We start from the raw sequence: 11274 nt of genomic DNA, 5'->3' as shown, positions 1-11274 counted from the left end.
GCGTCGGTTCGAATCCCAAGAACAAAGCAAACACATTCAAGAGAGCATTACCAGATGCCAGGATGGCAGAGTGGTCTAAGGCGTTGCGTTCAGATCACAGTCTCCCCAGGAGGCGTGGGTTCGAATCCCGCCTCAGACAGAGCCCATTGAAAGTGCCAACCAAGAACAAAGCAAACACAGTCAAGAGAGCATTACAAGTTGCCAGGATGGCAGAGCGGTCTAAGGCGTTGCGTTCAGGTCGCAGTCTCCCCAGGAGGCGTGGGTTCGAATCCCGCCTCAGACAGTGCCCATTGAAAGTACCAAGCAATAATAAAGCAAACACAGTCAAGAGAGCATTACCAGATGCCAGGATGGCAGAGCGGTCTAAGGCGTTGCGTTCAGGTCGCAGTCTCCCCAGGAGTCGTGGGTTCGAATCCCAAGAACAAAGCAAACACATTCAAGAGAGCATTACCAGATGCCAGGATGGCAGAGTGGTCTAAGGCGTTGCGTTCAGGTCGCAGTCTCCCCAGGAGGCGTGGGTTCGAATCGCGCCTCAGACATTGCCCATTGAAAGTACCAAGCAAGAACAAAGCAAACACATTCAAGAGAGCATTACCAGCTGCCAGGATGGCAGAGTGGTCTAAGGCGTTGCGTTCAGGTCGCAGTCAACCCAGGAGGCGTGGGTTTGAATCCCGCCTCAGACATTGCCCATTGAAAGTACCAAGCAATAATAAAGCAAACACAGTCAAGAGAGCATTACCAGTGGCCAGGATGGCAGAGTGGTCTAAGGCGTTGCGTTCAGATCACAGTCTCCCCAGGAGGCGTGGGTTCGAATCCCGCCTCAGACAGAGCCCATTGAAAGTGCCAACCAAGAACAAAGCAAACACAGTCAAGAGAGCATTACCAGTTGCCAGGATGGCAGAGCGGTCTAAGGCGTTCCGTTCAGATCGCAGTCTCCCCAGGAGGCGTGGGTTCGAATCCCAAGAACAAAGCAAACACATTCAAGAGAGCATTACCAGATGCCAGGATGGCAGAGTGGTCTAAGACATTGCGTTAAGGTCGCAGTCTCCCCAGGAGGCGTGGGTTCGAATCCCAAGAACAAAGCAAACACATTCAAGAGAGCATTACCAGATGCCAGGATGGCAGAGTGGTCTAAGGCGTTGCGCTCAGGTCGCAGTCTCCCCAGGAGGCGTGGGTTCGAATCCCGCCTCAGACATTGCCCATTGAAAGTACCAAGCAAGAACATAGCAAACACATTCAAGAGAACATTACCAGCTGCCAGGATGGCAGAGTGGTCTAAGGCGTTGCGTTCAGGTCGCAGTCTCCCCAGGAGGCGTGGGTTCGAATCCCGCCTCAGACATTGCCCATTGAAAGTACCAAGCAATAAAAAAGCAAACACAGTCAAGAGAGCATTACCAGTTGCCAGGATGGCAGAGTGGTCTAAGGCGTTGCGTTCAGATCGCAGTCTCCCCAGGAGGCGTGGGTTCGAATCCCACCTCAGACAGAGCCCATTGAAAGTGCCAACCAAGAACAAAGCAAACACAGTCAAGAGAGCATTACCAGTTGCCAGGATGGCAGAGCGGTCTAAGGCGTTGCGTTCAGGTCGCAGTCTCCCCAGGAGGCGTGGGTTCGAAATCCGCCTCAGACAGAGCCCATTGAAAGTGCCAACCAAGAACAAAGCAAACACAGTCTAGAGAGCATTACCAGATGCCAGGATGGCAGAGCGGTCTAAGGCGTTGCGTTCAGGTCGCAGTATCCCCAGGAGGCGTGGGTTCGAATCCCGTCTCAGAGAGAGCCCATTGAAAGTACCAAGCAAGAACAAAGCAAACACAGTCAAGAGAGAGGTACCAGTTGCCAGGATGGCAGAGTTGTCTAAGGCGTTGCGTTCAGGTCGCAGTAACCCCAGGAGGCGTGGGTTCGAATCCCACCTCAGACAGAGCCCATTGATAGTACCAAGCAAGAAAAAAGCAAACACAGTCAAGAGAGAATTACCAGTTGCCAGGATAGCTAAGGCGTTGCGATCAGGTCACAGTCTCCCCAGGAGGCGTGGGTTCGAATCCCACCTCAGACAGAGCCCATTGAAAGTACCAAGCAATAAAAAAGCAAACACAGTCAAGAGAGCATTACCAATTGCCAGGATGGCTGAGCGGTCTAAGGTGTTGCGTTCAGGTCGCAGTCTCCCCAGGAGGCGTGGGTTCGAATCCCACCTCAGACAGAGCCCATTGAAAGTACCAAGCAATGACAAAGCAAACACAGTCAAGAGAGAATTACCAGTTGCCAGGATGTCAGAGCGGTCTAAGGCGTTACGTTCAGGTCGCAGTCTCCCCAGGAGGCGTGGGTTCGAATCCCGCCTCAGACATTGCCCATTGAAAGTACCAAGCAATAACAAAACAAACACAGTCAAGAGAGCATTACCAGCTGCCAGGATGGCAGAGCGGTCTAAGGCGTTGCGTTCAGGTCGCAGTCTCCCAAGGAGGCGTGGGTTCGAATCCCACCTCAGACAGAGCCCATTGAAAGTACCAAGCAATAACAAAGCAAACACAGTCAAGAGAGCATTACCAGTTGCCAGGATGGCAGAGCGGTCTAAGGCGTTGCGTTCAGGTCGCAGTCTCCCCAGGAGGCGTGGGTTCGAATCCCGCCTCAGACAGTGCCCATTGAAAGTACCAAGCAATAATAAAGCAAACACAGTCAAGAGAGCATTACCAGATGCCAGGATGGCAGAGCGGTCTAAGGCGTTGCGTTCAGGTCGCAGTCTCCCCAGGAGGCGTGGGTTCGAATCCCAAGAACAAAGCAAACACATTCAAGAGAGCATTACCAGATGCCAGGATGGCAGAGTGGTCTAAGGCGTTGCGTTCAGGTCGCAGTCTCCCCAGGAGGCGTGGGTTCGAATCGCGCCTCAGACATTGCCCATTGAAAGTACCAAGCAAGAACAAAGCAAACACATTCAAGAGAGCATTACCAGCTGCCAGGATGGCAGAGTGGTCTAAGGCGTTGCGTTCAGGTCGCAGTCTCCCCAGGAGGCGTGGGTTTGAATCCCGCCTCAGACATTGCCCATTGAAAGTACCAAGCAATAATAAAGCAAACACAGTCAAGAGAGCATTACCAGTGGCCAGGATGGCAGAGTGGTCTAAGGCGTTGCGTTCAGATCACAGTCTCCCCAGGAGGCGTGGGTTCGAATCCCGCCTCAGACAGAGCCCATTGAAAGTGCCAACCAAGAACAAAGCAAACACAGTCAAGAGAGCATTACCAGTTGCCAGGATGGCAGAGCGGTCTAAGGCGTTGCGTTCAGATCGCAGTCTCCCCAGGAGGCGTGGGTTCGAATCCCACCTCAGACAGAGCCCATTGAAAGTGCCAACCAAGAACAAAGCAAACACAGTCAAGAGAGCATTACCAGTTGCCAGGATGGCAGAGCGGTCTAAGGCGTTGCGTTCAGGTCGCAGTCTCCCCAGGAGGCGTGGGTTCGAAATCCGCCTCATACAGAGCCCATTGAAAGTGCCAACCAAGAACAAAGCAAACACAGTCTAGAGAGCATTACCAGATGCCAGGATGGCAGAGCGGTCTAAGGCGTTGCGTTCAGGTCGCAGTATCCCCAGGAGGCGTGGGTTCGAATCCCGTCTCAGAGAGAGCCCATTGAAAGTACCAAGCAAGAACAAAGCAAACACAGTCAAGAGAGAGGTACCAGTTGCCAGGATGGCAGAGTTGTCTAAGGCGTTGCGTTCAGGTCGCAGTAACCCCAGGAGGCGTGGGTTCGAATCCCACCTCAGACAGAGCCCATTGATAGTACCAAGCAAGAAAAAAGCAAACACAGTCAAGAGAGAATTACCAGTTGCCAGGATAGCTAAGGCGTTGCGATCAGGTCACAGTCTCCCCAGGAGGCGTGGGTTCGAATCCCACCTCAGACAGAGCCCATTGAAAGTACCAAGCAATAAAAAAGCAAACACAGTCAAGAGAGCATTACCAATTGCCAGGATGGCTGAGCGGTCTAAGGTGTTGCGTTCAGGTCGCAGTCTCCCCAGGAGGCGTGGGTTCGAATCCCACCTCAGACAGAGCCCATTGAAAGTACCAAGCAATGACAAAGCAAACACAGTCAAGAGAGAATTACCAGTTGCCAGGATGTCAGAGCGGTCTAAGGCGTTACGTTCAGGTCGCAGTCTCCCCAGGAGGCGTGGGTTCGAATCCCGCCTCAGACATTGCCCATTGAAAGTACCAAGCAATAACAAAACAAACACAGTCAAGAGAGCATTACCAGCTGCCAGGATGGCAGAGCGGTCTAAGGCGTTGCGTTCAGGTCGCAGTCTCCCAAGGAGGCGTGGGTTCGAATCCCACCTCAGACAGAGCCCATTGAAAGTACCAAGCAATAACAAAGCAAACACAGTCAAGAGAGCATTACCAGTTGCCAGGATGGCAGAGCGGTCTAAGGCGTTGCGTTCAGGTCGCAGTCTCCCCAGGAGGCGTGGGTTCGAATCCCGCCTCAGACAGTGCCCATTGAAAGTACCAAGCAATAATAAAGCAAACACAGTCAAGAGAGCATTACCAGATGCCAGGATGGCAGAGCGGTCTAAGGCGTTGCGTTCAGGTCGCAGTCTCCCCAGGAGGCGTGGGTTCGAATCCCAAGAACAAAGCAAACACATTCAAGAGAGCATTACCAGATGCCAGGATGGCAGAGTGGTCTAAGGCGTTGCGTTCAGGTCGCAGTCTCCCCAGGAGGCGTGGGTTCGAATCGCGCCTCAGACATTGCCCATTGAAAGTACCAAGCAAGAACAAAGCAAACACATTCAAGAGAGCATTACCAGCTGCCAGGATGGCAGAGTGGTCTAAGGCGTTGCGTTCAGGTCGCAGTCTCCCCAGGAGGCGTGGGTTTGAATCCCGCCTCAGACATTGCCCATTGAAAGTACCAAGCAATAATAAAGCAAACACAGTCAAGAGAGCATTACCAGTGGCCAGGATGGCAGAGTGGTCTAAGGCGTTGCGTTCAGATCACAGTCTCCCCAGGAGGCGTGGGTTCGAATCCCGCCTCAGACAGAGCCCATTGAAAGTGCCAACCAAGAACAAAGCAAACACAGTCAAGAGAGCATTACCAGTTGCCAGGATGGCAGAGCGGTCTAAGGCGTTGCGTTCAGGTCGCAGTCTCCCCAGGAGGCGTGGGTTCGAATCCCGCCTCAGACAGTGCCCATTGAAAGTACCAAGCAATAATAAAGCAAACACAGTCAAGAGAGCATTACCAGATGCCAGGATGGCAGAGCGGTCTAAGGCGTTGCGTTCAGGTCGCAGTCTCCCCAGGAGGCGTGGGTTCGAATCCCAAGAACAAAGCAAACACATTCAAGAGAGCATTACCAGATGCCAGGATGGCAGAGTGGTCTAAGGCGTTGCGTTCAGGTCGCAGTCTCCCCAGGAGGCGTGGGTTCGAATCCCACCTCAGACAGAGCCCATTGAAAGTACCAAGCAATGACAAAGCAAACACAGTCAAGAGAGAATTACCAGTTGCCAGGATGTCAGAGCGGTCTAAGGCGTTACGTTCAGGTCGCAGTCTCCCCAGGAGGCGTGGGTTCGAATCCCGCCTCAGACATTGCCCATTGAAAGTACCAAGCAATAACAAAACAAACACAGTCAAGAGAGCATTACCAGCTGCCAGGATGGCAGAGCGGTCTAAGGCGTTGCGTTCAGGTCGCAGTCTCCCAAGGAGGCGTGGGTTCGAATCCCACCTCAGACAGAGCCCATTGAAAGTACCAAGCAATAACAAAGCAAACACAGTCAAGAGAGCATTACCAGTTGCCAGGATGGCAGAGCGGTCTAAGGCGTTGCGTTCAGGTCGCAGTCTCCCCAGGAGGCGTGGGTTCGAATCCCGCCTCAGACAGTGCCCATTGAAAGTACCAAGCAATAATAAAGCAAACACAGTCAAGAGAGCATTACCAGATGCCAGGATGGCAGAGCGGTCTAAGGCGTTGCGTTCAGGTCGCAGTCTCCCCAGGAGGCGTGGGTTCGAATCCCAAGAACAAAGCAAACACATTCAAGAGAGCATTACCAGATGCCAGGATGGCAGAGTGGTCTAAGGCGTTGCGTTCAGGTCGCAGTCTCCCCAGGAGGCGTGGGTTCGAATCGCGCCTCAGACATTGCCCATTGAAAGTACCAAGCAAGAACAAAGCAAACACATTCAAGAGAGCATTACCAGCTGCCAGGATGGCAGAGTGGTCTAAGGCGTTGCGTTCAGGTCGCAGTCTCCCCAGGAGGCGTGGGTTTGAATCCCGCCTCAGACATTGCCCATTGAAAGTACCAAGCAATAATAAAGCAAACATAGTCAAGAGAGCATTACCAGTGGCCAGGATGGCAGAGTGGTCTAAGGCGTTGCGTTCAGATCACAGTCTCCCCAGGAGGCGTGGGTTCGAATCCCGCCTCAGACAGAGCCCATTGAAAGTGCCAACCAAGAACAAAGCAAACACAGTCAAGAGAGCATTACCAGTTGCCAGGATGGCAGAGCGGTCTAAGGCGTTGCGTTCAGGTCGCAGTCTCGCCAGGAGGCGTGGGTTCGAATCCCGCCTCAGACAGTGCCCATTGAAAGTACCAAGCAATAATAAAGCAAACACAGTCAAGAGAGCATTACCAGATGCCAGGATGGCAGAGCGGTCTAAGGCGTTGCGTTCAGGTCGCAGTCTCCCCAGGAGTCGTGGGTTCGAATCCCAAGAACAAAGCAAACACATTCAAGAGAGCATTACCAGATGCCTGGATGGCAGAGTGGTCTAAGGCGTTGCGTTCAGGTCGCAGTCTCCCCAGGAGGCGTGGGTTCGAATCGCGCCTCAGACATTGCCCATTGAATGTACCAAGCAAGAACAAAGCAAACACATTCAAGAGAGCATTACCAGATGCCAGGATGGCAGAGCGGTCTAAGGCGTTGCGTTCAGGTCGCAGTAACCCCAGGAGGCGTGGGTTCGAATCCCACCTCAGACAGAGCCCATTGATAGTACCAAGCAAGAAAAAAGCAAACACAGTCAAGAGAGAATTACCAGTTGCCAGGATGGCAGAGCGGTCTAAGGCGTTGCGTTCAGGTCGCAGTCACCCCAGGAGGCGTGGGTTCGAATCCCACCTCAGACAGAGCCCATTGAATGTACCAAGCAAGAACAAAGCAAACACATTCAAGAGAGCATTACCAGATGCCAGGATGGCAGAGCGGTCTAAGGCGTTGCGTTCAGGTCGCAGTCTCCCCAGGAGGCGTGGGTTCGAATCCCACCTCAGACAGTGCCCATTGAAAGTACCAAGCAAGAACAAAGCAAACACATTCAAGAGAGCATTACCAGATGCCAGGATGGCAGAGCGGTCTAAGGCGTTGCGTTCAGGGCGCAGTCTCCCAAGGAGGGGTGGGTTCACACATTCAAGAGAGCATTACCAGGTGCCAGGATGGCAGAGTGGTCAAAGGCGTTGCGTTCAGGTCGCAGTCTCCCCAGGAGGCGTGGGTTCGAATCCCACCTCAGACAGAGCCCATTGAAAGTACCAAGCAATAACAAAGCAAACACAGTCAAGAGAGCATTACCAGTTGCCAGGATGGCAGAGCGGTCTAAGGCGTTGCGTTCAGGTCGCAGTCACCCCAGGAGGCGTGGGTTCGAATCCCAAGAACAAAGCAAACACATTCAAGAGAGCATTACCAGATGCCAGGATGGCAGAGTGGTCTAAGGCGTTGCGCTCAGGTCGCAGTCTCCCCAGGAGGCGTGGGTTCGAATCCCGCCTCAGACATTGCCCATTGAAAGTACCAAGCAAGAACATAGCAAACACAGTCAAGAGAGCATTACCAGCTGCCAGGATGGCAGAGCGGTATAAGGCGTTGCGTTCAGGTCGCAGTCTCCCTAGGAGGCGTGAGTTCGAATCCCGCCTCAGACAGTGCCCATTGAAAGTACCAAGCAATGACAAAGCAAACACAGTCAAGAGAGAATTACCAGTTGCCAGGATGTCAGAGCGGTCTAAGGCGTTGCGTTCAGGTCGCAGTCTCCCCAGGAGGCGTGGGTTCGAATCCCGCCTCAGACATTGCCCATTGAAAGTACCAAGCAAGAACATAGCAAACACAGTCAAGAGAGCATTACCAGCTGCCAGGATGGCAGAGCGGTATAAGGCGTTGCGTTCAGGTCGCAGTCTCCCTAGGAGGCGTGAGTACGAATCCCGCCTCAGACAGTGCCCATTGAAAGTACCAAGCAATAATAAAGCAAACACAGTCAAGAGAGCATTACCAGTGGCCAGGATGGCAGAGTGGTCTAAGGCGTTGCGTTCAGATCACAGTCTCCCCAGGAGGCGTGGGTTCGAATCCCGCCTCAGACAGAGCCCATTGAAAGTGCCAACCAAGAACAAAGCAAACACAGTCAAGAGAGCATTACCAGTTGCCAGGATGGCAGAGCGGTCTAAGGCGTTGCGTTCAGGTCGCAGTCTCCCCAGGAGGCGTGGGTTCGAATCCCGCCTCAGACAGTGCCCATTGAAAGTACCAAGCAATAATAAAGCAAACACAGTCAAGAGAGCATTACCAGATGCCAGGATGGCAGAGCGGTCTAAGGCGTTGCGTTCAGGTCGCAGTCTCCCCAGGAGGCGTGGGTTCGAATCCCAAGAACAAAGCAAACACATTCAAGAGAGCATTACCAGATGCCAGGATGGCAGAGTGGTCTAAGGCGTTGCGTAAAGTCGCAGTCTCCCCAGGAGGCGTGGGTTCGAATCCCAAGAACAAAGCAAACACATTCAAGAGAGCATTACCAGATGCCAGGATGGCAGAGTGGTCTAAGGTGTTGCGCTCAGGTCGCAGTCTCCCCAGGAGGCGTGGGTTCGAATCCCGCCTCAGACATTGCCCATTGAAAGTACCAAGCAAGAACATAGCAAACACATTCAAGAGAACATTACCAGCTGCCAGGATGGCAGAGTGGTCTAAGGCGTTGCGTTCAGGTCGCAGTCTCCCCAGGAGGCGTGGGTTCGAATCCCGCCTCAGACATTGCCCATTGAAAGTACCAAGCAATAAAAAAGCAAACACAGTCAAGAGAGCATTACCAGTTGCCAGGATGGCAGAGTGGTCTAAAGCGTTGCGTTCAGATCGCAGACTCCCCAGGAGGCGTGGGTTCGAATCCCACCTCAGACAGAGCCCATTGAAAGTGCCAACCAAGAACAAAGTAAACACAGTCAAGAGAGCATTACCAGTTGCCAGGATGGCAGAGCGGTCTAAGGCGTTGCGTTCAGGTCGCAGTCTCCCCAGGAGGCGTGGGTTCGAAATCCGCCTCAGACAGAGCCCATTGAAAGTACCAAGCAAGAACAAAGCAAACACATTCAAGAGAGCATTACCAGATGCCAGGATGGCAGAGCGGTCTAAGGCGTTGCGTTCAGATCACAGTCTCCCCAGGAGGCGTGGGTTCGAATCCCCCCTCAGACAGAGCCCATTGAAAGTGCCAACCAAGAACAAAGCAAACACAGTCAAGAGAGCATTACCAGTTGCCAGGATGGCAGAGCGGTCTAAGGCGTTGCGTTCAGGTCGCAGTCTCCCCAGGAGGCGTGGGTTCGAATCCCGCCTCAGACAGTGCCCATTGAAAGTACCAAGCAATAATAAAGCAAACACAGTCAAGAGAGTATTACCAGATGCCAGGATGGCAGAGCGGTCTAAGGCGTTGCGTTCAGGTCGCAGTCTCCCCAGGAGGCGTGGGTTCGAATCCCAAGAACAACGCAAACACATTCAAGAGAGCATTACCAGATGCCAGGATGGCAGAGCGGTCTAAGGCGTTGCGTTCAGGTCGCAGTCTCCCCAGGAGGCGTGGGTTCGAATCCCGTCTCAGAGAGAGCCCATTGAAAGTACCAAGCAAGAACAAAGCAAACACAGTCAAGAGAGAGGTACCAGTTGCCAGGATGGCAGAGTTGTCTAAGGCGTTGCGTTCAGGTCGCAGTAACCCCAGGAGGCGTGGGTTCGAATCCCACCTCAGACAGAGCCCATTGATAGTACCAAGCAAGATAAAAGCAAACACAGTCAAGAGAGAATTACCAGTTGCCAGGATGGCAGAGCGGTCTAAGGTGTTGCGTTCAGGTCGCAGTCTCCCCAGGAGGCGTGGGTTCGAATCCCACCTCAGACAGAGCCCATTGAAAGTACCAAGCAATGACAAAGCAAACACAGTCAAGAGAGAATTACCAGTTGCCAGGATGTCAGAGCGGTCTAAGGCGTTGCGTTCAGGTCGCAGTCTCCCCAGGAGGCGTGGGTTCGAATCCCGCCTCAGACATTGCCCATTGAAAGTACCAAGCAATAACAAAACAAACACAGTCAAGAGAGCATTACCAGCTGCCAGGATGGCAGAGCGGTCTAAGGCGTTGCGTTCAGATCGCAGTCTCCCCAGGAGGCGTGGGTTCGAATCCCGCCTCAGACAGTGCCCATTGAAAGTACCAAGCAATAATAAAGCAAACACAGTCAATAGAGCATTACCAGATGCCAGGATGGCAGAGCGGTCTAAGGCGTTGCGTTCAGGTCGCAGTCTCCCCAGGAGGCGTGGGTTCGAATCCCAAGAACAACGCAAACACATTCAAGAGAGCATTACCAGATGCCAGGATGGCAGAGTGGTCTAAGGCGTTGCGTTCAGGTCGCAGTCTCCCCAGGAGGCGTGGGTTCGAATCGCGCCTCAGACATTGCCCATTGAAAGTACCAAGCAAGAACAAAGCAAACACAGTCAAGAGAGCATTACCAGATGCCAGGATGGCAGAGCGGTCTAAGGCGTTGCGTTCAGGTCGCAGTTTCCCCAGGAGGCGTGGGTTCGAATCCCGCCTCAGACAGTGCCCATTGAAAGTACCAAGCAAGAACAAAGCAAACACATTCAAGAGAGCATTACCAGATGCCAGGATGGCAGAGCGGTCTAAGGCGTTGCGTTCAGGTCGCAGTCTCCCCAGGAGGCGTGGGTTCGAATCCCGTCTCAGAGAGAGCCCATTGAAAGTACCAAGCAAGAACAAAGCAAACACAGTCAAGAGAGAGGTACCAGTTGCCAGGATGGCAGAGTTGTCTAAGGCGTTGCGTTCAGGTCGCAGTAACCCCAGGAGGCGTGGGTTCGAATCCCACCTCAGACAGAGCCCATTGATAGTACCAAGCAAGAAAAAAGCAAACACAGTCAAGAGAGAATTACCAGTTGCCAGGATAGCTAAGGCGTTGCGTTCAGGTCGCAGTCTCCCCAGGAGGCGTGGGTTCGAATCCCACCTCAGACAGAGCCCATTGAAAGTACCAAGCAATAAAAAACAAACACAGTCAAGAGAGCATTACCAATTGCCAGGATGGCAGAGCGGTCTAAGGTGTTGCGTTCAGGTCGCAGTCTCCCC

Source organism: Idiotropiscis lumnitzeri, unplaced genomic scaffold (genome assembly GCF_059441095.1).
Source record: "Idiotropiscis lumnitzeri isolate Australia: NSW breed Sydney's pygmy pipehorse unplaced genomic scaffold, RoL_Ilum_1.0 HiC_scaffold_40, whole genome shotgun sequence".
NCBI classification, from domain to species: Eukaryota; Metazoa; Chordata; class Actinopteri; order Syngnathiformes; family Syngnathidae; genus Idiotropiscis; species Idiotropiscis lumnitzeri.
Note: the sequence above shows the minus strand (reverse complement) of the source record.